The 26,354-nt window shown below is 48.1% G+C and overlaps 2 non-coding genes across 2 annotated transcripts; one reads left to right on the top strand and one right to left on the bottom strand.

The window, feature by feature from the left end:
* Nucleotides 1-5,187: 5,187 nt before the first annotated feature.
* Trnaa-agc (transfer RNA alanine (anticodon AGC)) lies at nucleotides 5,188-5,260 on the bottom strand. The gene has a single exon. It is a non-coding gene; the product is annotated as a tRNA-Ala (tRNA).
* Nucleotides 5,261-22,176: 16,916 nt separating this feature from the next.
* On the top strand, nucleotides 22,177-22,249 carry Trnaa-agc (transfer RNA alanine (anticodon AGC)). Its single transcript has one exon. It is a non-coding gene; the product is annotated as a tRNA-Ala (tRNA).
* Nucleotides 22,250-26,354: the final 4,105 nt, after the last annotated feature.

The raw sequence follows: 26,354 nt of genomic DNA, 5'->3' as shown, positions 1-26,354 counted from the left end.
TGATTATGCCTTTCCTCGTGTTTGCCCCCTGGCGCACTGTACTCCATCGTTCATTCGCTTTGCCTTATTCCTTTCCTTTCCGCCCTTTTCCCCTGAAGTGTGCTACCGCAGAAGTTTTGTTCCATTCTTTTATTTTCCTGCATAAAACTTTTCTGATACCGCGGGATATTCTGTTTTTCGATATATCTTGAGTACCATGCTTCAGAAAGCAGGCTACTTTTTTTTTACGCATTTGATTGTGTAGAGCCCTCACCAAATGCCCCCTAGGGTCTCTAAGTTGTTTCAAACAAATGAATAAATAGCTGCAGAGCAGCTCTAAATTCGCACTCAAAGGCGCCGAGGCTGAAGACGCCGAGGACCTGATCACACCGGGTCAGCGGAACCACCCAACCAACCAGCCTGTTCTCTAACCACTATTTTGGCCTGTAATCTCGTGCATAGCATAAATAGAGCCAATTTAGCCCCCTACCGAAATAAAATGACTTCGTCCCGCATACATGAAAAAGTTGAAGGCACATGCGGGGGCATGTCATGCGCCTTTAAAAGAAAATTAGTGCTAATACGTATTCACAAGTTTGTAAATGTAGTGAGTGGTTGCTCGGAGAAAAAATTAAAAATGAAAGCTTTCAAGTAGAATTGTCATACTTATTGTTTGTTCTTAATAAAATGAGTAAAAACAACCAATTGAACTATATAGAGAGGGCCGACATCCGCTCTGCCCCCAATCCCACAAGGTAAATTTTAAACTAAAGAAGTGGGTCAAATCTATCCAGGACGTGATTCAACATCATCAAACAAGACGCCACTACCACTACCTTACTTTCTCAGCCATTAGTTGAAACAAGTAGCTCGTTTACTATTTACAGACATTGTTTACCCATGTGTCTATAGTAAAAGATAGATGTGAGTAATGAGATCACATTTCGGAAACCTCGGTTGTCCCCTCTGCAATGAAAGTGCGAGTTTCGCTGTGTCTAGCTGTCATACGTACTCCGACCTTCGCCTTCTCCCCGTTTTTTGCAACTGTACGTGCAGCATGCGCCACCATTAAAGTGAATTCTACTGCGAGTGGCCGCAAGTGTGCTCAGTGGTGACAACGTCTTCTTCGATTTTCGGGGTTAATATTATTACGAGTTTGCTTCCATCAATGGGCAGGATACCCCGGCTGAAGTATGAACAGTCTGCGACACGTGGAACCTATTTTCACTTGATCTCGTTTATTGCGTCGACGGAACAGCACATGGAGGGGCGCGAAGCAAATAAGCACCAGCGTGGCGTCATACCGTGACAATGAATAGATGTGACGTTGCGGACTAAGTCGAGTGGCTCCGATGTTTGGCAGAAATTTGTGACGTCACGTCACAAGCCCGGCTCAGCGATCAGGCGCTGGCAGCGTTCACAATTTGATGAATGTAGCAAGACCTACGCGTGTAACTGCTCGTCAGAATGGCATTCTTGCCGTAAATGATATGTCCCACATGCGGGAAAGGCGGTGGTAATAAAGCCTAAGTACGTAATAGAAGTCGTCATCCGCATTTTAGTAAAAGCGATCTTAAAATATCCACCGCGATGATAGGCCTAACCACCATCGGCTGCTCTGGCTCGGAGGCGAGGCGGTCAAAACAACTCCTCCGTCGGTCCCTACAGTGTACTGACAGTCTTACAAAACGGTGAGGTCGTGGCGTGGTCTGTTGTACGCGCCCTCCAGGCTCGAAGCAATGGAAACCGAAACTGACGATTTTCAGGTCGTTCTATTTAATTAATTATCACGCGCCTAAGTATTTAAAGCACTGTCTCAGGATTGCTGGGCCTTTAGGCATCGTTAAAAACAATAAAAAGGACATTTTGTCTCAGTAATCCTTCAAGACACTGAAGCCTGTAACGATTCCCTTGCAATGCGCCAGCTTCTACACGCTGCATATGGGCATCGGCAAGATGTCTGTAGGGGGGCAAGTGGCGTTTGTGCACCCCCTGCCGACGCCCATGAGATTGCTGCTGGCAATAAGCAAATTACAAACACAAACAGGAGAAATATGATCATGGACATGGAAATTTCGCTGTTATTTTTTACCTCTGCACACGACATCCTGCCACATCTGTGTAGATTCGAAACATTTTATGCACGTGTAGCAGGCTGTACACACTATGCTTTCTTAACCGTTTTTGGCCGAAAAGAGTCTAAGAATATCGTCCCGTGGCGAACACCTTTAAAAGGTGTTTCGGCTAAAAATGGGTGCAGGGATAAAAAAGGGTGTTCGTGTAAACAAAAATAAAACGGTGTAAGGTTCTTAACACCCTAAAATAAGGGTGTGGGCAGTGGAGCTTCACGTGACGGGGTGGATGAGCCGCGAACAGCATGATAAAAAGACACATTCAATACGCAGAAGACACACTTGACCCTCAAATGAATTGAACAAGAAAACCAACGGGATGCATGGGTACAGCGAGTGCATAATTACTGAGAAATACATTGGCTTTTCTTGCTTTTATATCCAGCAGAGGAAAGCCTTCCGGTAGAGTCAGTTGGCTTGGAGCAAAAACCAGATATTTTGGCGCTAATTTTCGAAATCTGTATTTTAATATATGCATGCAAAAATCAGCATGTGGATTTGCAAAAACCTTTTATTCTTGATATAGTTTTATGTTCAGTAGGTCATAAACATGTGGATTTGCAAAAACCTTTTATTCTTGAGATAGTTTTTATGTTCAGTAGGTCATAAAATTTAAATAAATACCAAACACCTACTACGCATCACCGCAACATCAATTAAGAAGGGGCTTCATTATTTCAACACCCTGTTTCCCAAAAAGGGTGTAAAGCTAGAAATTATGGTGTTGGAAATTAAGAAAAAGGGTCTGAGGAAAAGGGTGTGAGAAAAGATCGCCTACTGAGAAAAAGGGTGTAAGAGACCTCAAAGTTTCGAGGTATTTTATACCCGTGTAAACGAGTGGAAGAACATTTTCTACATAGGGGGTTATGTTTTGTACCTGACGATGGTTAATACAATATAAATTGGCATAATTTGTTGCAAATTAAGCTGTTTAAGCGTTAACTAGGCTCGGTGGCGTTTGCAAAAAAAAAAATACAGAAAAAGACCTGCGCCCCCTGTAAGAGTGCACCACCGCAGATAAGCTATTATAACAGTGAAGCCGGCTTTGGGGCCTGTTCGAGTGTGATCACAGAAGGCGCAAGCGTATGCGCACCTCTTACTAGTATTCCATTTCAAAGGTACTAGTCTTTTTGATATCCTAAAACGCAAAAAAAAAAATCTGGCGCAGTTTGCACTAGTAGAGCAAGACTGGAGAAATAGCATAGCAGGGGGTGGACCTAGCTTGTTTCCCCCTTGGATCTGCTGCCAGTGTGGGGACACACTGGAACAGCTTTGTAAAATACGGTTAAACTTGGCCTCACCACTACGCACTTGTCCTAGCTTGGGAAGATCACCGCAAAGCATAGCGAATGTAGCAAAACTTAGCAACACCGGAAGAAACTAAGACGACCTCCAGCTCCACTGTTCTTTTACTGTAACGGAACACCTACATCACACCGTTTCAACACCCTACAGAAAGGGAAGCGCGTTGCACTCAGGCAACACCCTTTTCGCTACACAACTATAGTCTTTTTTTTAGGGTTCTAACTTAAGTTTCACGCGCCCAAGCTAAGCTTGGGGCATGAGGCGCACCGTATATGGAAACGAGTGATCATTGCAGACGAACAGTTTTTTTTTGCTTTTGAACATTTCTTACGAGTGGAGAATGCTATGAGGGGATGTCTTGTTCCTTACAGTGCAAATTATACATGCATGCGTGGCCCTATTTAATGAACAACTGAACATCTTTTCGACACCCTTTCAACACCCTAAGAAAAACCAAGGGTGTTGAAATTGATCAACACCCTTTTTTCACACAAAAAGGGTCTAGAGCTAGGAGAGTGGTGTTGAGATTCAAGAAAAAGGGTGTAGTGGCCTCCCAGCACACTTTTGTCACTTATGCTAAACCCTTTTTGGCCAAAAAGGGTGTAAAAAAGTTTAGCGTGTATTGTCCATACCGCGCGCATCTATAATTGTGCCCACGGCTCTAAAATTCATTTCCTTTGTAAACACGCGGAGTGCTCATCAAAGCCTGGTCACCTAGTCATTGACGCATCTCAGTGGCCGAGTTTCCAGGGTCCGACGTTTGACGAATCGAAGCTTCGCCCAGTAACATTGAGCAGTGCAACTGTCGTAGACAGAACGCCTGGTGACCTCTTCCTATGTTCGATCTCTTGACAGTCTTTCAGCTCCCGTCCGGTACGGGCTTTTTCATGGCGGTAATCGCGGTCGTCAAAATGTCAATGGTCCCTCTCCGCCGGTTTTCTAAACGACCGAAAGGAAATCCTCATTTAAAAGCTTACATAACTTTTAACTATTTTTGGGTGACAGACGCATTTGTATAACCTCTCTCCGGGCCCGCTCGTCCGGCCCCCGGCGAACAAAAAAAAAAAAGCTTCCGTGGTTTCTCTTCACGCCCCTCGAGGACCAAGGCTGCTCGGCCTGCGTGAAAACATACACAACATAGGTAAACACGCTATACCCAACTAAGGACATCTAGTTGCCGGGGGGCAGTGTTACTTAAATAAGTGAGGTGCCTGATCTTAACACCTGACGGCGTGACCACCACGACAGACCCACTACACTCATTATACCAGCCATATGATCTTATCGCACTACCGACACACCCCCCAGTAACACCCCGGCCTCATCACCCTACAACCACCAACAAAGAATCCCAGTCTACGAGGTACCAAAGTAACACGTACAGCAACGGCGCGATCCCGTCCCACATCTGCCATAGCCGTTTCACCCACAACTTCTTTTAGTGCCGCACCCCAGCCACTATCCCCTGGAATTTTTCTGCCCACTCGCCTCACCTACATCTGGCAGTGGGAATTCTCGCTAATTAGCTTGGGCCTGCAGGATTGATCCAGCGGCTACAGTAACTAAGGGGGCCTTCCATCTGCACTCAGTTTAGGAGAAAAACTATTATTGCTCCTTGTAACCGCTGCGCCATGACTAGGGCATGTTACGGCATTGCGCATTATCACGGGCACAACGAAAGAACAAACGGAAAGATTGCACACGCAGGAAATGGTAAACGGATGAGTCGGCGTATAAATTTGCCCGCTTCACGAAAAGCAAAAAATCGTTCTGGAGGTGCTGGGTATCGATCCCAGTACCTCTCGCATGCTAAGCGAGCGCTCTCCCATCTGAGCTACACCCCCTTTTTTTATTTTTTTATTTCTTTATTGCAACATTTCAGTACAAAACAAGCACCATCAAACAAAAAACAGCAACGATAAAACTGCTAGTCATCACCTTGACAGCAGAAAAACGATTAAAATTGTTTGAGGTTGGTCAGTGTTTCCATCACAGGCAACCACTCTGGAGGCTCAGGCTGAGCCCTCCACACTTCAATAATCATACGCATTGAATCACCGAAGTATTCTCTTGACCATTTAGCGTCAACGTCCCTATGGCGTATGGCCATGCGGGATTTCCAAATTGCATGTAGGGCCAGGACCATCACGAGGTCGTAAGGTACTTCGTCACTCTCAATAGGTAAAAACCTAATGCCGTGAGCGTCCAGGGGAAAATCTTTTTTGAGGGTCCGCTGAAGCACGTCCCAAAAGAAGACCCCGTCCCAGCAGTCCAAAAACACGTGTTCTACAGTCTCGGGTTTTCTGCACGGGTAGCAGTCCACCCCACCCGGCAAAAACATTCCCTTTTCCTTCTGCCACGTTTTAACATCAAGGACGCCCGAGTGAAGTTTAAAGAAAAACGTCTTAACCCATGGGCCAATCGCCATACGTTTCACACGCTTGAGCACATCCTGTCCTGGCCCTACACGGTAATCTGAGCTACACCCCCGACGGATCCGTTCTCGCGAAGGAGGTAACAAGAACCCCGGCGAGTTGCCAAGCCCGGTAGGCATCATTGCACAACCTTAATTAATTCGTTCGGCGAGCGACCGGATTCTATTTGGGTCGCTGCCAAAGGTGACAGTTTAACGGGAGCAATAACACCACGTCGTTCTGGAGCTTGTCCTTGTCACAATATCTTTTAAAAAAGTATTTTTTTTTGTCTCCAAAAAGACGCACAAACACAGTAGACTATTTGTATTTTGTATTTTGAGGTCTCTTAAGTAAAATTTTCAGCCAAATAAAATGATAAGGTGGTCCCGGCAATTTCTCCTGCAATCTAATAGAATAAACTGCTCCACAATGTGAAGCTAAAACTCATTATGTTGGCTAATTGGAAGTTATTTTGAATACAAAGCATGGAGGCAAATTCAAAATTTTCCAGCTCCAAAACAGCGCTTTGTTCTGTACGGATGTAGGCCGCATCGCAATTTAGGGCAGAGCACAGTTGCTAAAGCTGCAGGGCATTTGAAACTTGTGCCCCCGTACGCATTTCTCTCTTTTGAGGTTCTCAACCTCCTTTGGTATACGCACAGGGACGCGTGAGCAGTCAGTGTGGGTCTCGCTTCAGGCTCAGAACTTAGCGATAAATCTCAAGTATAATGGCAACCCGTGTGGTACACTCGACTTGACTACGAAAGTCGAGATGCTAAACGAAATCAAGAAGGTATGCGTGTTGCGGACTAATAACGATGGTGATCTTGTGTGTGGTTTGTTACGCGGAAGTTCGGTTAATTTCAAGAGTTTTGCGGTAAACTTGCACTTCGTAATAGCGGGAGTCGACGGTATATCTACCCACTTCTGCTGTGGTTTGTTTTATAGTAATGGTCGCAAAATTCAGGGATGAAGAAAAAAATGAGCAGTGGCTTAGCTCCGCTATGCCAGGATATACGTAGCGTAAGCTAAGCTTCAGCTGGTTATTCTTATCTTTCCTGGTTGTCTAGGATTAGCTTGATTATCATGTTTACTGCTGCTTCAGTGGCACACACACGGTATACGCATTATGCGACACATGTATATTTATCAAGCGGCTCCGTCGCAGCGTCACTAATCGCCCCGGAGCTAAGCTGGTTCCACAGGCGCACGCCGGTGTTGCTGCGACGCACGAGCCATCGGTTCCACACCCGGCCACCCCTCGCATGATCATCAAGTGCACCGGGCCGCCACGTGTGGAACGGAGGTCGGCGAAGACGCTGGGCGCGTGGGGTGTGTCAGAGACGCCGGGCAGCGAGCAACGTTCTGTGCGCCGTGTTACGTCACTGGTCCTCGAGCATGCGCCGCACGGCTCTCCAGGAGCCACGCGAAACTGCTCAAGATCGGCCAGTGTAGCTCACGCTACAAAATAACTGCTCTATTGGCGTGCTCTTGATACGTCAATGTTGCTTTTTTGCTGTGCTCACTTTAAAAGTGTTCTCTAAAGTAAAGTTGCAATCAAAATTTCGGCAAATAAGCTGGAACAAAATGTATAGTTGGGCGAATTGGTGGGTATTCGTGTGGAGTATAACAGCGCAAAACGGACGCCGGACGCAGAAGAATGCGCAAGACAGGCGCTGACTCGCAAAGGATCACAAATATAGAGTCTACACGTACAATCTAGTGTGGTGAAAACACAAAAGAAATTTGAAGCATCAGATGAAACCCGAATGAAGGCATCAGAACCGCTTACGTGGCCAGGTCAAATCTAAAACCCCATTTTCCTGCTCGTATAGCGTCAGAGAAGGCTGGCTTACACATTTGTCCTGATTCTTGTGGAAATAATGAGCTTCCACAACTTCTTGTGTCAGCTGGCTCTTATGAGTAAACAAAACGTCGCATACATAAAAACCCGGGTACAACCACATTATCTCTCGGCAGTGCGCTGATGGGTGGGGGGATTTCCCCTTCGTTAAATTATTCTGGTGTTCCCGCAGGCACGTGTTCACACATCTACCCGATTGCCCAGTGTGCACTTTTCCGCAGTCGAGAGCCTATCGGTATGCAATGCCAGTACAACAGGTCCCAAACATCTCGCCGCAGTTGATACTGCAGCCTCTTTTTGACTTCCCCGGCCTATACAATTTTCCTTTGTATGGCTGGGCAAACGCCTGAGGGGGCTGGGCAGGCGACAACCACCACGCATCTCCCTGCCACGTTCTTTATACAGTGTTATAAGCGGTGAACGTAGGGAGTTACCGTTACTCATTTTTATCTTGTTTTAAGTGCGAATGCACTTCTTAAGCGAGCCTGAAGCGTCCGCCGCCGTCCGCATTCCGCCGCCGTCCGCATAGCAACAGCTGCGGGTGCGCGCGCTCCTCGTCTTCCTTGGCAACGGGGGGAGCTGGCCCGTTGCTGGCCCGGGGGGACCTGGCCCGGAGGACCTGGCCGCTGACATGGCACATACCCACGTGGGGGATTGGCCAGGAATCGGGCGTGAGAAGGGCTAATGCACCCGCTTAAAGGAGTACTGACACGAAATTTCAAAGCTGAGATCCGCTCTAGCAATCAAGTACAACGACAACACAAATAGGTGTCTGTGAATAAATGCATCTTTCTTTCTTTGTAGCTGTGTGTGTGTGTGTGTGTGATCTCTCTTTCGCGAACATTACCGACCCGCGCAAATTCAACTCGTGCATTCGCACTTTCACATTCTTCCCCTCGGGTAAATGCGGGGAATTTTTTTTGCTTGCAGACCGGTTTGCCTTTGATACATTTCATCAGCCCCTCGCTGGTTTGCGCAATGGCATACTGGGGGTACCCGCGGCTGCGTCCAGCCTATTTACCGCGGCTTTAAAAGTGAAACAAAAATTCATGTACGCGCAACTTTGTTAAGGCCAATCGGAGAGTTTTTATTAATATACCATTCTTTACGTTTTTCGTATCGGCGGATCCCTGATCTAGGAGTGACTTGGATGACCACGGACTAAACCCAGAGCAAACGTAATCCCCTTTAAACTTTAGGTTCAGGTCAAGGTACTGTAGGCGTTGCTCCATGGGAATTTCAAACGTGAAGTCAAGCCCCGATCTATTTTCCTTGAAATCTTTGAGAATTTTAGTTACCTCCTTCAAGTAAGCTACCACGTCCGTGAAAATCGGGAAGTCGTCGACGTAACGAAATACCTTTTTGTGAAGTCAGGGCAAAAAATGTCATTTTTTCTATCAACCAAGCTCAAAAAGATTTCGCTCAGAGCCTGTGCCACGCTCGACACAATGCATACCCCGGAACCTACCATATTAACTCGCGTAATGAACGCACTTTTTTTTCCCGTAAAACAGAAGCAAAGTTGGGGGTGCGTGTATTATGCGGGTTAATTTTCCGGAAACTTTTTCGGAGTGATGAAAAAAGGCCGCGACGCAAAAAATAGTGCATTAGAAATCCTACCTTTCGCATTAAATATATGCGTAAACAATTGGCAAACAAATAGCGTTTTTATTGAACCTCTTTCGTATTCGTTTGTCATGGTTCCACTTCATCAATGCGGGAATGCCTGCCGGTGGCACGGTTCCCGTGCTCAACTGCGTACTCCACAGCATTTAACCTAATTCTTAACTTAATTTTGCCGTCCCACGAATGTGGAACTCAGTAACTAAGGAGCTCCAAAAAACCCTTTAATAGAAATATCCCATTTGGATCGGAAGGCCTGTTGATCTTTATCCTTAGTAATGCATGTCTTCACCGCTTGCATGAACTAATCATTAGGTAAAGAATAAAAGAAGTATCCAGTACCCCTACTGAAGGTGTAGCACTGATGGTCAGTGAGAAGCAAGCAAGCATTTTTAAATTGGGTACAACAAAAGGGTCTTTAACACGCAAGGGGGCGAGAAGCGCCTGCAGAAAGCAGGATACTGCTTTCTGCCATGTATGGCGTTCGGAAACAATTGCCCTAAAAGGTACTTCAGTTTGTGCGTTTTTGCCACAAAGAAAACTTCAAGGTTGTTGTTCTTGGCCTTTTTAACTTTCGCCCGCAAACCTTCAAGGTTGAGTTGGTCTGAGATTTGCTTGTGTATCTTTATACAATGCCGTACGGGCATTGCATACCGATAGGCTTCCGACTGCGGAAAATTGTACATTGGTCAATCGGGTAGCTGTGGGAACACACGCCTGCGGGAACAGCAGAATAATTTAACGAAGGAGAAATCCTCCCACCTATCAGCGCACTGCCGAGCGATAGTCTGGTTGTACGCCGTGTTTTAATGAACCATGCAACGTTTTGTTTACTCACACGAGCCAGCTGACGCGAGAAGTTGTGGAAGCGTATCATTTCAACAAGAATCCGGACAAATGTGCAAGGCAGCCTTCTTTGACGCCGTACAAGGAAGAGAAGGCGATTTTAGATTTGACCTGACCATGTTCTGATGACTTCATTCGGGTTTCATCTGATGCTTCAAACTTTGTTTGTGTTTTCACCACAACAGGTCGTACGTGTAGGCTATATATTACGCTCCTTTGCAATACAATGCTTAATGCGAGTCAGCGCCCGTCTTGTGCATTCTTCCGCGTCCCTCATCTGCTTTGCGCTGTTGTGCTTCACATGAATAAGCTGACAGCGCAGTTGTAACGAAAAAAAAAAAGATTGTCTCAGTGCTGTAACGGCAATACGCCGCTACGAACACCTCTTGTACGTGTAAAAAGGAAAGTGCTCACAACATGAAACCGTTGTCTGCTTTCTTTGATAGAAAATTATCGGTTTAAAACTTCAGTTTATCTGGCAGGGAAGCTACGTACCTGCTTTGAAAAGGCGTTTCGTGTTGTTTTGCCGTCTTTAGAAGTCAAGTTATCGATATCCCGTGTCTGACAGCGCAAAAATGACATAAAGAAACGCGAGTTATATTTCTAATACGGAAAAGAAACAGACAGCGTTTAGTTTGACTTATAAGCTGAAAGAGCTTCAGTGGCACATATGCCTCCAAATGACGCTCATAAAAAGGCAGGGTGACGTATATGAAATAAAAGCAAGCTTATGTTTGGTAACCTTACACGTCCTTGCGTAAGCGATAATGCTACAACCAAGCGCGGACAACCAGCTTAGCAATTGGTTCTTGTATCAGCAATTGCACAATTGCTTACGACAGCCGCCATCTCGAACAAAGCGGATATAGGGCTGGGTGTGTTGCCGATAAATTCCTATTTTAGTACGTTTCGCTCTGCACTCCCCACTGCGGGAAAGACAAATTTGGCCTCGAAATTACGATTTGCTGGTGAGTAGCAATCAATCAAAATTTATGCTTGCTAGAATGCCGCATGTTTGATTTACCCCGACGTACGCATGGCTTCTATAGGTAGGGGCTGTTCACACGGCATTGGTATATCGATGGTAATATCGCCCATTGCGTATGTTGAATGGTGATGATACTAGTACTGTTTGGGGTTTGATGATGCCATTTTTCTCTGCAAAAAGAAAACTGCCATTTGCAATGGCGACTAGAGAAATGAAATCGTTTACTTGAGGCCTTCATCATTTTTTCTTTCTACGAAAACATTCCTATTAAGTCGCCACAAAAAGTGCAGTCTGTGTCAGCTTCGTTAAGAAATAGACGCAACGGATAACCTTTTTTTATGAGTAATTGTGTTTTCCCCAGAACCGGCTCATCTGTGACGCTTGCGCATTATCACACATAAAAGAATACTTTTATACTTTTATGTCCATGATAATTCGCAAATGCATCTGTTGATTGGTTGTGGGGTTTAAAGCGCCGACGCTACACAGGTGATGAGGCGCGCCGTAGCGGAGGACTGCCGATTAATTTGGACCACCTGGGGATCTTTAAAGCAGCCATGAAGAGAAAACAAAAGTTTGTTTTATTCGAAAGATTAGGTGTTTCATAGTACCCAAAGCGCTTTCCCGGAAGCAAATTATGCTTTATTCACTGAGAAATACGGCAATTTAAGCCAAAATTTTAAATCTCCCGCTAAAATTGAACATTCCGTGACGTGTACAATGGCGTCTAGAGCCGGTCCATGAAACATAGTATGTCGACTCCATATAGCACCCACACGCGGGAGTCGATCGAGACGGCGGCCATTTTAAAAATACTAGTAAAACCTAGTGCACCCGCAGCCCTAGTCATGGAATCGCCTGATCCGGAGATCAAAACTCCCGCCGAGGAGAGAGAGAGAGAGATAAAGACATTTATTCGGTGAAATCCGGCACCGGGGGGTGCGTCACGCAGGACTCCGCCCCGTCCGTGGAGTCCCCGAAAGGACCGGGCTGGATGACTAATGTGCCTGGGGAGACCGAGCGTGAGGGGCATTACAGCCACCACCTTGGTGACTGCCCGATCCGCCTCGTTTCTGTCTAGCCAGGGCTAGCTCCAGCTGCTGGATCACCGTCCGTTGCGCACTGAGGTCCGTAGAGTTGAGCGCGCACTGCACATTCGGGGGGAGCACCCGCGGGTACCCCTGAGTTTCGTGTTCTACACATCCCCACATTACGTGTGGTAAGTCTGCTAGCACCAGTTCACACACACAGCACGTGTCACTTGCGTAGTATCCTGGACACGCATAACGCGCCAACGCCGGCGTAATCACTGTGTTTGTCTGTAGTTGACGATAGAGCACTCCCTTGGTACGGGTGAGGAGTGGGTGTGGCTGCATTGTCTTCCTCCGTTGCTCCCGATGCCAGGCGAGTACGTCTCCATAGTTCAGGATTGGGTGCATTTCATTGGAGCTGTCGCAGTCAGTCTCATTTCCCTCCGCCCGCGACGTAAGAGGTTCGGCAGTCGCTACACGGTGTGCGAGCTCTCGTGCAACTTTGTCCGCCTCCTCATTGCGGTTGGGGGTCCCCTTCGATAAGTTTCCCATGTGCGCTGGGAACCATCTGAGGTATGCTCGAGCCATTCTGTTTGTGGGTGCCAGTTTCCACGCGACGCTGCTTATCACATCTCTGCTGTATCTGTGGACAGCAGAAGAGGGAGTCGCTCAGTATCGTGATGGTTTGACCGGGTTGACAGGTCAACGCAAGCGCTATGGCAGCTTCTTCAGCTTGCACGGCCGTACGGGTCCGGACACTGCCGGCCGTTACACACTGACCATCGCGTGCTCGTATTAGTGCAAAGACCCCGGTCTTGTGCTGATGTTCGGCTGCGTCGACTTAATATGCCGAGCCATCGTTTTCATACATGTGCGCTAACGCATTTGCTCGTGCTCTACAACGTCCCTCGTCCAGCACCGGCTGCACGTTGCGGGGAAGTGGAAGCAGGACTAGTTGCTGCGCAAGTAGATGCTTCTTGCCCGCGTGTATCCTTTGGTCTCCCTCTTCAGGCAGGGGGTCCACCGGCGACGTCAGACTCGCCCTGTGGAGTATCTCCCTGCCCGCTTGCGTGGTGCCAAGCCGGACTATTTGCGATATGCGTTGCGCCTCCCCTATTTCTTCAAGGGTGTTGTGCATTCCCAAGCCAGCCAGTGCCACGTTACTGGTGCTAGGTAGGAGGCCTAGGATGGCTTTGTAGGCCTTGCGAATGGCCGCATCGATCTTGTCCTTCTCATGTCGGAGCCATTTGTGAAAAGCTCCAATGTAGCCTACATGGCTGACCACAAAGGATTGCGCCAGTCGCAGGAGGCTCGCCTCCCGCATTCCCTGTTTCCTCGTGGCCACCTGCTTGACTAGGCGCGTGGCCACTCCTATCTTTGTGATGAGTCGGTCTACTGCCGTCGCGTTTCCACTGCCCCGGTTGATGTGCATGCCCAGAACGTGGATGCTGGCCACGTGAGGGATGGTGCCGTTATCACCGGTGTGCAGGACGATTTCGGCGGCCTCTGCCTCAACGCTCTTCCTCCAGTGCCCGGCGGGGGGGTAAGACCAGTAATTCGGATTTTTGCGGGGAACATTGCAGTCCTGCCCCTTGCAGTTGCGTTTCTATTCGATCTATGGCTTCTTGCAGCTGTTCCTGTATGTGTCCCGTGGCTCCTCCTTTTACCCAGAGGGTCACGTCGTCTGCATAGATGGTATGATGCACGGAGGGGAGATCGGCCAGACTGTTGGCAACCGGGATCATGACCAGGTTAAACAGGAAAGGGGAGATGACCGCACCCTGTGGTGTTCCCTGGCCTCCCATCACTCGTTCCTCGAACTGGATCTGGCCCGCTTGGAGCTGCGCCGTTCTGCCTGTGAGAAAGGCTCGTATGTATTCGTAAGAGCGCTTCCCGAGGCCGACGCGCTGAGCTTGTGCCAATATGGCCGCGTGCCGGACGTTATCGAAAGCGCTCTTGACATCTAATCCTAAAATCCCTCGGCAATCAGTGACGCTGGGCTGGTCCAGCAGGTCACTTTGTATGAGAAGCATGGCATCTTGGGTGCTTAGCTTATTACGGAAGCCGATCATGGTTGGAGGATAGATGCCGTTCTCTTCCATGTAGCGTTGCCATCTGTTGTTTAGGATGTGCTCCATGACCTTGCCCACACACGATGTAAGGGATATGGGTCGCAGATTTTCGATGTTAGGTGGTTTTCCCGGTTTGGGGATCAGGACCGTACGGGCCGTCTTCCATTGCTTCGGTACGTGACCAGTGCTCCAACATTTGCTGAAGTACGTGAGTGCCGTAATGTCTCCGTCGCCCAGGTTGCGAAGCGCCTTGTTGTGCACTCGATCCGGGCCTGCGGCGGATTTGCAGTTGAGTTCACTAACGGCTCTCCTAACCTCGCCTTCGCTGATATCGGCGTCCAATTCGGGGTTTGCCTTCCCTGCATATTCCGGATGGGCGACGCTAGGCGTGGAAGGTAGGTACTTGTTATTGAGATAGTCTCGTACTCCGTCCTCCCCGTGCTGTTTAATCGCTGTGTGCAATATCTGCTCGAGCCGGTGTCTCTGGAAGGACTTGTTTTGTGTTTCGTCTCGGGGAGACCGTAGCAGCTTCCAGCCGAGGAGCTCGGGCTTGCATTTAACAACCTCACACCACTAAAACGCTCAATGCTTCTAAGTGCACGAGCGGCAAGAGTTGTGGGTTACGCGGTGGACGGGAAAGCGACCATTCCGCGATAGCCACAACAGACGAACGCCCAGCCGTCGGCACCGCTGCCTCGTCAGCCCCGTCGCGACGGACGAATATAGACTGGTACGTATGTGCCGTATTTTGATTACGGTTAATAATAGTTCAATTTCAGTAGCAGTATCACTTATGCCAGTTGGCCGGTGTCGTGTATGGAAAGCCGTTCGCGCGAGCTCTCTGCTTCGACCAGAAAGATACGAGCGTCAATGCGCGGTGTTTACGGCATTTTTTTTTCCCAAGGTCAGAGCGATTTGACGAAGTCGGCGACGAGCGCCAGCATGTCCCAGGAGTGAGCTTACGTAAGGGTCCCTGCCGTAATCACTTCCTCGGAAATGAAGCGAGCACACTCGTACTTCCTTTAGCTCTCTTTCTCCTCCGTTTGCAAAGTTCACAAAACGTAGCCACTTGCTTCGCCTAGGTTCGTCGTTGGGCAGCACATGAAAGGAGATCTCCTCACCGGCGGGGATGTCGCACTCCCTCGACAATTTGCCCGTACTACATGGGCATTTCAAAACGCAGCAACGAAATTTCATTGTAAAGTACTCGAACAAACTGAAGTTTTCAGTGGTTGTAAACTGGAAACGAGCTCGTAACGACAGCAGCAAGCCAACACCATTCGAAACTTACGCGACGACTGGCACTATCGCGTCGCTTCTTGCTGTTCCTTACTCCCCTCGTTTCTATTTTTACCTTTGCTGGTTGGCGATATGACGGCTAACCTCCTGTGAAGGGATTACGATACGAAGCAAGGTCGCGGCTGTGCGTGCTGGAACGGTTCGTTGGCCCCGAAGAGCAACCCGAAAATTCGTCTGCGCGACGGCGAGATGTCGAGCTAGGCCGGCGCTAGTTTCGTACGCATTGGCGCACACGCTTGCGTGTTTGTTCGGACCTTCAACCGTTTACTCCACCGTTCTTTGTCATAAAAAGAATGTGCAGTATGTTTCACGGGCATTTAGCTCGCTATGCAAACTGTAAGCCCTGCCTAACATGCGTTTTCTTTTGCCGGCCTCCGCCAATCGCAGAGCATTCCCAAGTGACATCACAGGTTCTGTTGCGGAAAATGAGCTGGTGGGTCGCACGGTCATTTCCGTTTTTCCTAATTATGTAGCTTATTTGAGCGAAGTTTGCGTTATAAGTGGTGTCGTTATGGCTCTAACGAGGCAATCTTTCGAATGAAACAAACTTGTATTTTCTCTTCATGGCTCCTTTAACGTGCGCCGAAATCTCGAACACACGGGCGTTTTTGCTTTTCGCGTCCATCAGAAAAGGCAAAGTCATCTGTAATAATGCATCTCTGATAATGCGACTGTGATAATGCGCCTGTGACAAAAAGGGAAATACTTTTTTTATTGCGGGCATAAAATATTACCCACAAAGTTGTAGAACCATTTACGACTGAACGCACGCACGACTATTTAAAACAAGTGGCGCGTGCAAAAACAGAAGTCGTGGAGGTGCTGGGTATCGATCCCAGTACCTCTCGCATGCTAAGCTAGCGCTCTACCATCTGAGCTACCCCCCCGACACGCGCATCCCAGAAGTACGACCAGAAGTACGAATAAGTATAGGCTGAGCGCACACCATTGGGCAACCTTTGTGAGGCGCGGAACTGGTTTCGATCTGGGGCGGGCGCAAGGGCAACAGAAAAACGAAAGCGTCGAAGTAAAGTCACGTAATTTTACTGCTCATTCTCCTTCTAAAGATGAAACTAGTGCAGTCACGTTGCCAATTGCTATTCTGTTTTCGCGAACGCTGTTCATCTGAGGTAGATAGTTTTTCTCCTTTCAGGGTACCAGACCATTCTTCTGAGTATCATTTTCTCCATGATTGTACCGACACAGCATAGCAAAGTCATTGATTAGAAAGAATCATACGTCGTTGGTGGTCTACCAGGTTTTAGGATGCCTCCAGCATAGCTAGTTTTTATTGAGAAAGTGCTGTGCCACAGAGCCAGATTGAAGCATAATATTTTAGAAGACGCAATAGAGAGTGATTGGACAGGTGAGAAATGGCTTCGTAGGTTATTTAATCTTGACCCGGTGAAGAATGTCTGTTGGCACGATCGAGAAATGGCTGCGTTGAGTTCGTGTATGAAAAGAGGAAATTCCATGGCGGGACAAGCTGAAGGCGGTGCTTCGGAGGGGGCACTGGTGGAGCGTGCCGGAGGTACTGATCTTGTTGAGAGTAATGTACAATACTCCTCAGCCGCATCTTTCTTTGAAAGGTCGTCCTGCTACGATAGCGCTCCGAATTGTATAGCTGCTGAACATTGTTGTGCACTGCATTAACGACGCGCCAAATTCACGATAGAGGCTTGCGAACGTCCAGTTTTGAGCAGAAGTCCGCCAATCGCTGCCTGCTCAACTTTTCTAAGTTGCGTCTCGCCTGCCTTTGCGTTCTCCGAGCCTCTCGAATGATTTCCCTGTCCTCCAGAAACTTCACCCTCAAGCAGAAAGCAGCTAGATGCGGCCAGAAACAACTGCCTCCGCATCTGCCTCGGCCTCCCGAAAGGGTGACCATGCTTAGGTACGGACGCTGAAGCTGGCTGTCGGCCCTTCGATGTGATTCTGCACGTATACATCTATGACATCGGTTGCACTCACAAATTAATATACTAATTCGCATGGTTGAAAATGGTAACTCCAGTTTAGGCCAAACACTCCGGACATTAAATCTTTCTGTCCCTTTCAGGTAGCAATAGGAATGCCATATAATTTCCTGCCCTGGACACTTTTGCCCCTACACATCAGATGCAGCATCCCCGGAATTGACTCCAAAAAGAGCATGCCTGAAAATCGACCCCTACGATTAACACTTCACCATATAAGCCGGCTGTACTCTGACGGAAGCCACATCTTTACAGATGGCTCATGCACACCTGAACACAATTCCTCCGGAATCTGCATTCCCTCTACTGGCCAGACGTTCTCCTATCGCCTCGAGCGTGCGACATCCTTTATGGCCACCCAGCTTCACGCCATCAAGAGAGCTATACGCTACATTTTACGCCAGCGGCCGAGGCAATGGACCATTTTCACGTACTCGAAGGCAGATCTCCAATGCCTGGAATGCAGCGACTGCTTCACACTTCATGAGCATGCCTCTCGTGAGATCGCATACCTGAACCACATTGTAATGACGCTGAACATGGCTTCGCGGTCACTGTGGTGTTCAAAGAAATGAGAAGGTGGATGAAGCTGCTCGCAGGGCCTGGAAATGGGGAATGTGAGGAATATTTCCTTCACTAAGTGTGATGCCACAACTATGACTAAGGCGCTTGTTTTAACGGAACCGAACCGTCTCCGGTTCCTTCTAGAGCAGCGCCATGCCTTCCTACGCTACACAGACCCTGAGCTCAGGACAAGGCTGCCAGAGGTACTTCCGAACCTATTAGAGACCCTATACCACCAACTTGGTATCAACGCAGCGCTCACGAAGTCATACCTTTCTCGATTTGGTGCCACCACACATTCTTACTGCGATAACTGCGGATCGTTGGAAACTGTGGATCATTTTCTGTTGGAATGCTCTGCATATATACACGCAAGACGCAGTCTTATGCAGAAAGTAAGCGCCTCAGTCCAAGACCAATGACTGAAAGTACTTCTTGGTCCGCGACCCTCCACACCAGCTCGACGCACTGTACTGGCGGCGTTGCTCGATTGTCTGGACTAGATTGGCGTCATTGAAGGGAATTAGAGTTCAGAAAACAGACTCTTTAATCGCACTACTGACCCAAACTGAGCTTTCGTTTTTTGTTACTTTCCTCTTTTCTTTTATTTCTTCTCTTTCTTCTTCTTTCTTCTGCCCTGCATTCTATCGCGGCTTTTCTTCCCCCTTCCCCCGCCGAGTACCATGTCGGTGTCGAAATTCCGGCAAACGTCTCGGCTTTCTGGTCTAATAAAGAGCCTTCCCTCTCGGCCTATTCTTCTGGGGGTGTAGCTCAGATGGTAGAGCACTCGCTTAGCATATGCGAGATGTACTGGGATCGATACCTAGCACCTCCACGACTGCCTGTTTCTTGCTTGCTCTGAGAGATTATATTTGTAGCATTTGAATTTTAATGGCGAAAGGGTTACTGCGGAAGGAGTGTGCCGAAAATAGAATTGTGGTTTTTCCGATTGCGTTTACAAAAAAATTGGATAACTTGGATGTGATGAGCCTAAAATTAAGAGAAAAAAAACGAGTTTTTAATGCGACGGAATACATGGGCCCTGAAGAACGCCGGCTTCGCTGCCTAGAAATGTCGGTGAATATGCAGTGAGGAATCGCTGAAACAAATACCTGCACAAACACAGGGGGACACACAGTGCGCGAGAATAAAGAGTTGTTAGTCAGGTGCCATTGTGGTTGCTTTTCTGTGTCCTGTCTTAGGGCCCCCTTTATGTATGACATGCGCCGATCCGCGCAGCTGTAAACTGCTCTTCTGCAGCTTTGAAATCCCGCAGCGGACTGACATCCGCGTTCCAGAGGCCTAACAACTATTTTAAAAAAGGGCTCCTCACCAACCGTGATCTTCGCGTTAAGCCGGAAGAAGCGAAGGCAACCCCACAACATGTGTACAAGGCCCTTTCGAAGGCCACAAAGGAGACAGGAAGGTAATTACACCAGTCAGATACTGAAGTGAAAGTTTTGGGTGAAGCCATAAACCGTGACGCGCACGATATATTACTCATTGTATCAGATCTCTTGGCAAGCGTCTGCGCAATGCTTTTCTGGTATAAGACTCTCCCAAGCGGACGAGTTGCAACCGCAGCCTCTGTGACCCCATCAAGAGGACAGGCGGAAACAGCGACTCGTGGAGGAATTTGGCCTTTGACGCCACATGGGGACCTCTGAGCAATATCTTAAATGGACCCTGCAACTTTCGTGCAGTGCAAGTAAACCTGGGCGACGTTTAGATTAGGTTTGCAGGAACACCCGAGCCAAATATTACACGTGCACGGGAAGCGGTAAGCGCGCAAATCGCCGTGAAAGACGCGGAAAAACCAACCACGCTCTTTTCAATTCTCCTCATCACGCACCCCTGGCATGGCCTCTGCGACGTCAATCGGGCTATAGTGAACTAGAATACTTGGGTAGTGGAAAAAGCGGCCACCTCCGAGTGAGGCACTTAGTGCGTGCCCCGCCCGAGCGCTTTTTCGCCTCGGGGAGCACTGGGCAGGCGTGCGTCGGGCAGTCCCCGAGGAGCTACAGTTCTTTTTTCGTGTCAAAATAATAGAGAATGCTATTAATGTATCAAGGTTTTTATGGGAAAGGTACCTACGTTGTGTATTTACTGTTTGCTCTTTTTTTCATCACATTTGGCCAACGCAGCAGATTGCGCACGCCGTGCTCAATCTAGGCTACCGTGCGGATACTTTTTTCTTTGTTGTTTGATGGTTTTTGTAGCGTGTTGTGTCAACTGAGGAATGAGCGGGGTGCTTAAGGCTTTCTGCTTAAGGTCAATGTTTCTGCTTTTCTTCTTCATTTTTTTGCTGGCTTTTCTATCACTTTCTGAATACCGAGCAAACAGCGTCGTGCGTGCGCAAACATTTACGTTGCTTTTTTCCAAATTGTACCCACGAAGCACACTTGACAGATGTTTTAAAACTTCAGTCAAGTCAACGGAAAGCGTGCGAATACAGGATTCGCAACCGCAGTTCTCAGAAAAGGACCAAGCCACACATCATCATTTTACTGCGTGATCATTTTAAAACTGCATACTGTTTCGCGCACTGTACACCAATAAATATAAAATAATTACTCCTTATTTACATTTAATTATTTAAATCCACGTTACAAACAATTAAAACAAAGAACCAAGAACATTTAAACAAGTGTGGTTCCTGCTAGGTTCCTTTTACAATTTCCTAAGCCAAGATCTTGTACATCGGCTAGCTGGTGTTATTTTCCAATAAGGATCATGTGCACCGACTCAACAGTGGGGAGATACAGTCATTGTGTCACCTGTTTATTGTTCGCTTTCCATAATGTAACAGGCGGAGCGTAGTCGGTCAAAATTTTGTTGGCCGCGCCAAAGGTTTCTGGGGCACAAAGAATTCAAAGCAAGAGCTAAGCGTTTGACTGTGACCAAATTATTTCATGACACTAAGAATGACACTAAGAAAGAGAGGTGTTTTCTCCAGCTCTCCGGCATAAAACCTTCCATCCTCGCTCAAGAGGTAACCTTGTAGGTTGAATTTCCTGTGGCCTACTCAGTTTAGGAACGGCCTCGAACATTTTAACAAAAACGAACCCCCCGCAGTGTCTCAACGGCTAAGGCGTTGTGCTTCTGAGCGCGAGGACGCGGGTTCGATTCGCGGCCGCAGAGGCCGCTTTTGCGATGGAGGCAAAAAACAAAAAAAGCCCGGGCGAGGAGACTTCGGCGCACGTTAAATATCCCCAGGTGGTCAAAATTAATCCGGAGCCCTCCACTGTGGCGCGCCTCATCGCCTGCGTTGCGCCGATGCGTTAAACCCTAGAATCAACCATTTATCGAAAAACGGTACATTGCGGGTAGACAGAGGAGCAGGGAGCGTAGTCGATGTCCAGATTCCACCATTGCTGCAGTTGCATGCACTATCCTATAGTGGAAACTGTTCGCTTGGCGTCATTTTCAGAAAAGAGAGTGTGCAGTGCAAAACCTGAGGAATGACCATAGCGTGCAGCTGACAGGGACACCTCAATAAAACAACCTAAAGGAACCAAAGCTTCAGCTGATTAAGAAGGGATACATTTGTCAGCATCATCCCCATCCTCCCGAGGGTTGTCCAGCAAATAATAAAAAAACACATTTACGGGGCTGCTATGTCTCTAGATTCAACCATCGGAAGCCTGGAGAAGTTGTCCTGGATAGAACATTGTCTAAGATGATTCCCACCGAGAAAGCGTAAGTGGTGGTCGAAAAAGTGAAAATGTTTTTCAATGTTCACTAAAGGGATAGCAAATGAAACTGACATTCAAATACACTACATGCGTGACTCGTGAACTACTTCCTTATCGGAAAGAGAATTTGGAAAAAGTCGTGGAGGTGCTGGGTATCGATCCCAGTACCTCTCACATGCTAAGCGAGCGCTCTACTGTCTGAGCTACACCCCCGACGAAGACACGAAGCACACGTTCGTGGTTTTATCACTCGCGTTTTACTGTCGTCCTTGTTTCGGACTTCGAATTAATCCGGTCGAGCGCCTCACAAAAGTTGTGCAATGATGCCCAGGGGGCTTGGCAAAGTGCCTAGGTTCTTTCTTGTTGCCTCCGTAGTGGGCCCGTTCCTGTCGGGGGTGTAGCTCAGATGGTAGAGCGCTCGCTTAGCATGCGAGAGGTACTGGGATCGATACCCAGCACCTCCACGACTATTTTGTTGTCTGGCTTGCATGCTGCAGGTTGGTATCCCGCATGGTAACGCAAAATGTAGTTTAAATGGTTAGATGTGTGAGCCGAACCATATCCTAATTTTTGCGAAAACTAAACGCCGAGTTCTTCCATTTATGGGCCACCTATTTCGTTCCTAGATTTTGTAAACAATCTACTGGTTGCCATGGTGTGCCGGTCGCTGACTACTGTACTATAAACTCTTGTACCTGTCTACAGGTTGCTGCTGTGCCAGCATAGTTTTTTCTTTTGCCCTGGTTCATCTTGCGCCGTTTTTTACTCCATGTACCGGTAATACCTTCCCAATCATGCGGTAATGTCGCTTGAAACTTCCATGAAAGAAACATAAAAACAGCGTTTACTACGGTCCTACACTGATGACAGAATTACTGCTTTGTACTAACATGCTTAACCTATCCAGCCGCAGTACCATGCACTTCTGCAATACCACCGCCTTGCCAGATCTTCCACCGCACCAGAAGGTAACCCGCGAGGAGGCTGTAACCTGGCGGCAACTACAAACAAACACATACTCCCACCTTAGGTTCCTGCACATCATGCACCCCCGCATATATCCAACAACATGCTCACAGTGCAACGACCACCAAACAGTGTTCCACACCACCGGGGCTTGCCAGAAAAAAACGAGAAGCCCCATCATCCACACCCCCACCCTCGATCAGTGGGAGGCGGCGCTGTGAAGACCGGACCCTGAGGACCAGCGACAGTTGCTGGACCGGGCACGCAGGACAGCAACCGCCGCTATTGGGAGTACATTGGGAATACAGTAACCATTTGGAGTACATCATACCAAAATTCACTTAAATCATGATAGTGAAAGTGCAGTGTTGAAGCTTGGCCGGGCTTATAGCTCAGGCAACCAAATTTTATCGTTGAGAGGAGGGTGGGCAGAAAACTCACAGCATAAGTACTCATTCAAGCGCCCGCTCAAGTCACGCAAAGTAATGCTTAGTGGCCCTGAATGATCGATAATTTGCCGAAATTTGATTAAAGTGGGTGTCTAACACACTTCGTTTCAGTGTTCTGGCCGAAGTGGCATGCCTTGCAGCCGGCGGTGAATTTAAGGAGGGAAGAAAAAGGAGTGCTGGCGTCCTCTGATGGCCTTCAGAATTGAAACTACAAAATCTAAAATGGCTACCACATCACATCGTTAGACAGCACTTGGAGACGAGGACAATAGGAGAGGAGACACACGACGGCGCTTACTTGCTACTGATTCTTACAAGGCGTGAACACAAATATGTACTACCACAACAAACACACGCCCAGGGCGTCATCTCGACTTTTTCGTGCGGTGTGCACAAAATAAAGATGGTCACAGACATAATGATACTCAACAACCTAGGTTAACACGTTCGGTAGTAAGACACTCCTTTTTATGTGGCACACGGCTGACATACTTGCCTTTGTTCATTTTTACGTGAGGCACCTCCATCACTTCTCTTGCCAGCTGCTCGTTGTGCCGCTACAAAACACACGTGTTTTCAAACAGAGGATTGCAGCTCGCTTGAATTCGACCAGTTTGGGTGACGGAGTGTATCTTTTCCAAGTGCTTTCTGTGCGCACGCGCCTGGAGGCGCCGCTGTGACTGTTAGGGGCTCGGTGTAATCTGAGTCGCCGCTGTGACTTGTGCTGTTGGAACATAGGGCGCAACTACAGATAGATTGTGGCGAATATTTGGTGGCCGCTACAAAATAGGCAAGCTATCAGATGGCCTGTCACCGGCGTTGGAAAAAAAAACAACAAAAAAACGTGGTCAGCAGCACATGGAAATACATTTAAACGGGGTTATACAATTTCAACCCGGAACTGCAATATGCGTCACGATTAGTTCGAGTTCGTTTCCCGGCCGCGGCGGCCGCTTTTCTGATGGAGGCGAAAAGCAAAAACGCCCGTGTGTACGAGATTTCGGCGCACGTTAAAGATCCCCAGGTGGTCAAAATTAATCCGGAGTCCTCCACTACGGCGCGCCTCATCGCCTGCGTTGCGTTGGCGCGTTAAACCCCACCATCAATCATCAAATCAACGATTAGTTCGATATATCCAAGAGTTCGAAATAGCCGAACCCACCAATACCAATTTTTTTTATTACGAGTTCGCAGTACGCGGGACCGCACTACCCCCAACCACCTCCTCACGCCATCCCGCATGCAGGAACGAACATGATAAAGTATCCCATTACCATACAAAAAACTATCTTTTTTGCAAGCAACAAAGCTACTTTCCGCTGTAACTACCTACTTTTCCAAAAAGCGGTGATTCTTGTTCTCAATTTAGTTTTGCCGGCGTCAACTAGCAATGCATTCTCTACATGAGACATCATTTGCATCAGTTGCTATCGGTGTCCTTCAATATCGAAGCAATATTGGTGGAGCACATTGAATGCCGAAAGCGCTTCATTAAGCATCGGACGGCTTCCGCTCGTGACATCCCCCGCCTCTTCGGTGCTTGCAGCAGCGCCAGCAGCCATGACATCGGCCAGGGTATGGGCGTTCGAGGGGCTCACAGTGAGGGCAACTCCGTCGTGGGCACTCAGGCAATCCTCGAAGGGCACTCCTTTCAGCACTACACCGGGAACGTTGGCGGTCTCTTCCCACAGTTTGTCAATGCTTCCATCTTGGTCCGGACTCGCTGACTGGGAGGGTTTAATCGTGAGTCAGTCGCGTCGTTAACAGTTACGGAAAGTGCCGGGAGTCACGTCGCTCCATGGGAGGCTCAAAATCTCTATCGCAGCCAATCAACTTCTCGATCGCCGCTCCGAGACCATACATTTGGCGGCAATTCTAGGCGCGCCGAGTTCGTTATAAGGAATATGTTTCGCGTGTATTTTCGTATCTCATCTTTCTTTGTTCGACATATAGCATAACTCGGTCTATTCGGGTTCGTTATAATCGGGTTTGACTGTAGCGAGCTTCGCGCATGTAAGAAGTAAAGCGCGGTACGCATGCAAACCGAGCCCCGCAGGCTATCGCCTTGGCGTGCTATGTGATTAGTCGTGCACTACAACGCCACCACCAGCAACCTTGGTCGAAAGAGCCCCCCCGTTCTGCTTCTCATAATCGCCGCTACTAAAACAATTAGTAGCGAGTAATTAAGCACTGTCGTGTGTTCCCTCTTCAATCGCCCTCGTCTTCAAGCGCTGTTTAACGATGTACAAAAACAAACTAGCCCAACTGTCGATCCTAAAAATTCTATATGGCTACAATACCTTGCCTTCTACACCGTCCGCATCCCACCTGCACCAAGGGTCTGACCTTGCTGCTGTTACAGATCACTTATTTCCGAGATCGTCCCAAATGCTAGCGCGGTTTCCAAATATGTACGGAAGACGATGTTTTTTTTTTACGAAACTAACCCCTGCAAGGTTGTAGTAAGGTCGTTCTGAACATAAAAAACAAATAGTCAATGGATGATTAGAAAATATTCTTTTAGAGTAGCCGCATTCGCATTCGAGTTTAGCAACAGTACCGCATTTTCATTCCAGAAAGGCTTCCCAGTGATTCAGAACTCTTCCTGAGTATGAAGGTAATCTGAAACTATAAACGCATGTATACCCCTGCCTTGCTTCTTACACCTGGATATATAAAATTAAAGTCACTTCCACGCCTGTGAAATCTGGTGAAACAGCGAGCTGACTTCGACACGCTGGCGTCCACCTCCCGCCGAAGCGGGGGGTCGCTCACAACGCCACTCGCCACCGTGCACATGTACAGTCTGTGTCAAAATTTTCTAGGCCAACTTGAAACGGCCCACGCGATACTGCCACACGTGCACGTGGTGCGGCGCGCCTTTTGCTTTCCTCCACCACATAGTGGGCGCGTGCCCCTCGAAACCCCTCACCCCCCCCCCCAGTTAAATTTCGCCTCTCCATCTTCTTGGCGAACTGATGGAGACGAAATAGTGATGTTCTTTTGATACGCGAGCCGAGAGAATGATCTCGACTCGCTCCGATGACCGACGACCGATGCTTGGAGCGGGTGAGGGATGAGGACTGCCTTCCTTGCTGGATATTAGGTTTATTTACACTATTTACATTACTCCAAGTTTACATCAGGTCAGAGT

This window comes from Haemaphysalis longicornis, unplaced genomic scaffold, assembly GCF_048455015.1.
Source record: "Haemaphysalis longicornis isolate Haplotype H1 unplaced genomic scaffold, Haemaphysalis longicornis Haplotype H1 scaffold_5, whole genome shotgun sequence".
In the NCBI taxonomy this organism is placed as follows: domain Eukaryota; kingdom Metazoa; phylum Arthropoda; class Arachnida; order Ixodida; family Ixodidae; genus Haemaphysalis; species Haemaphysalis longicornis.
Note: the sequence above shows the minus strand (reverse complement) of the source record. Positions and strands in the feature narration are given on the sequence as shown.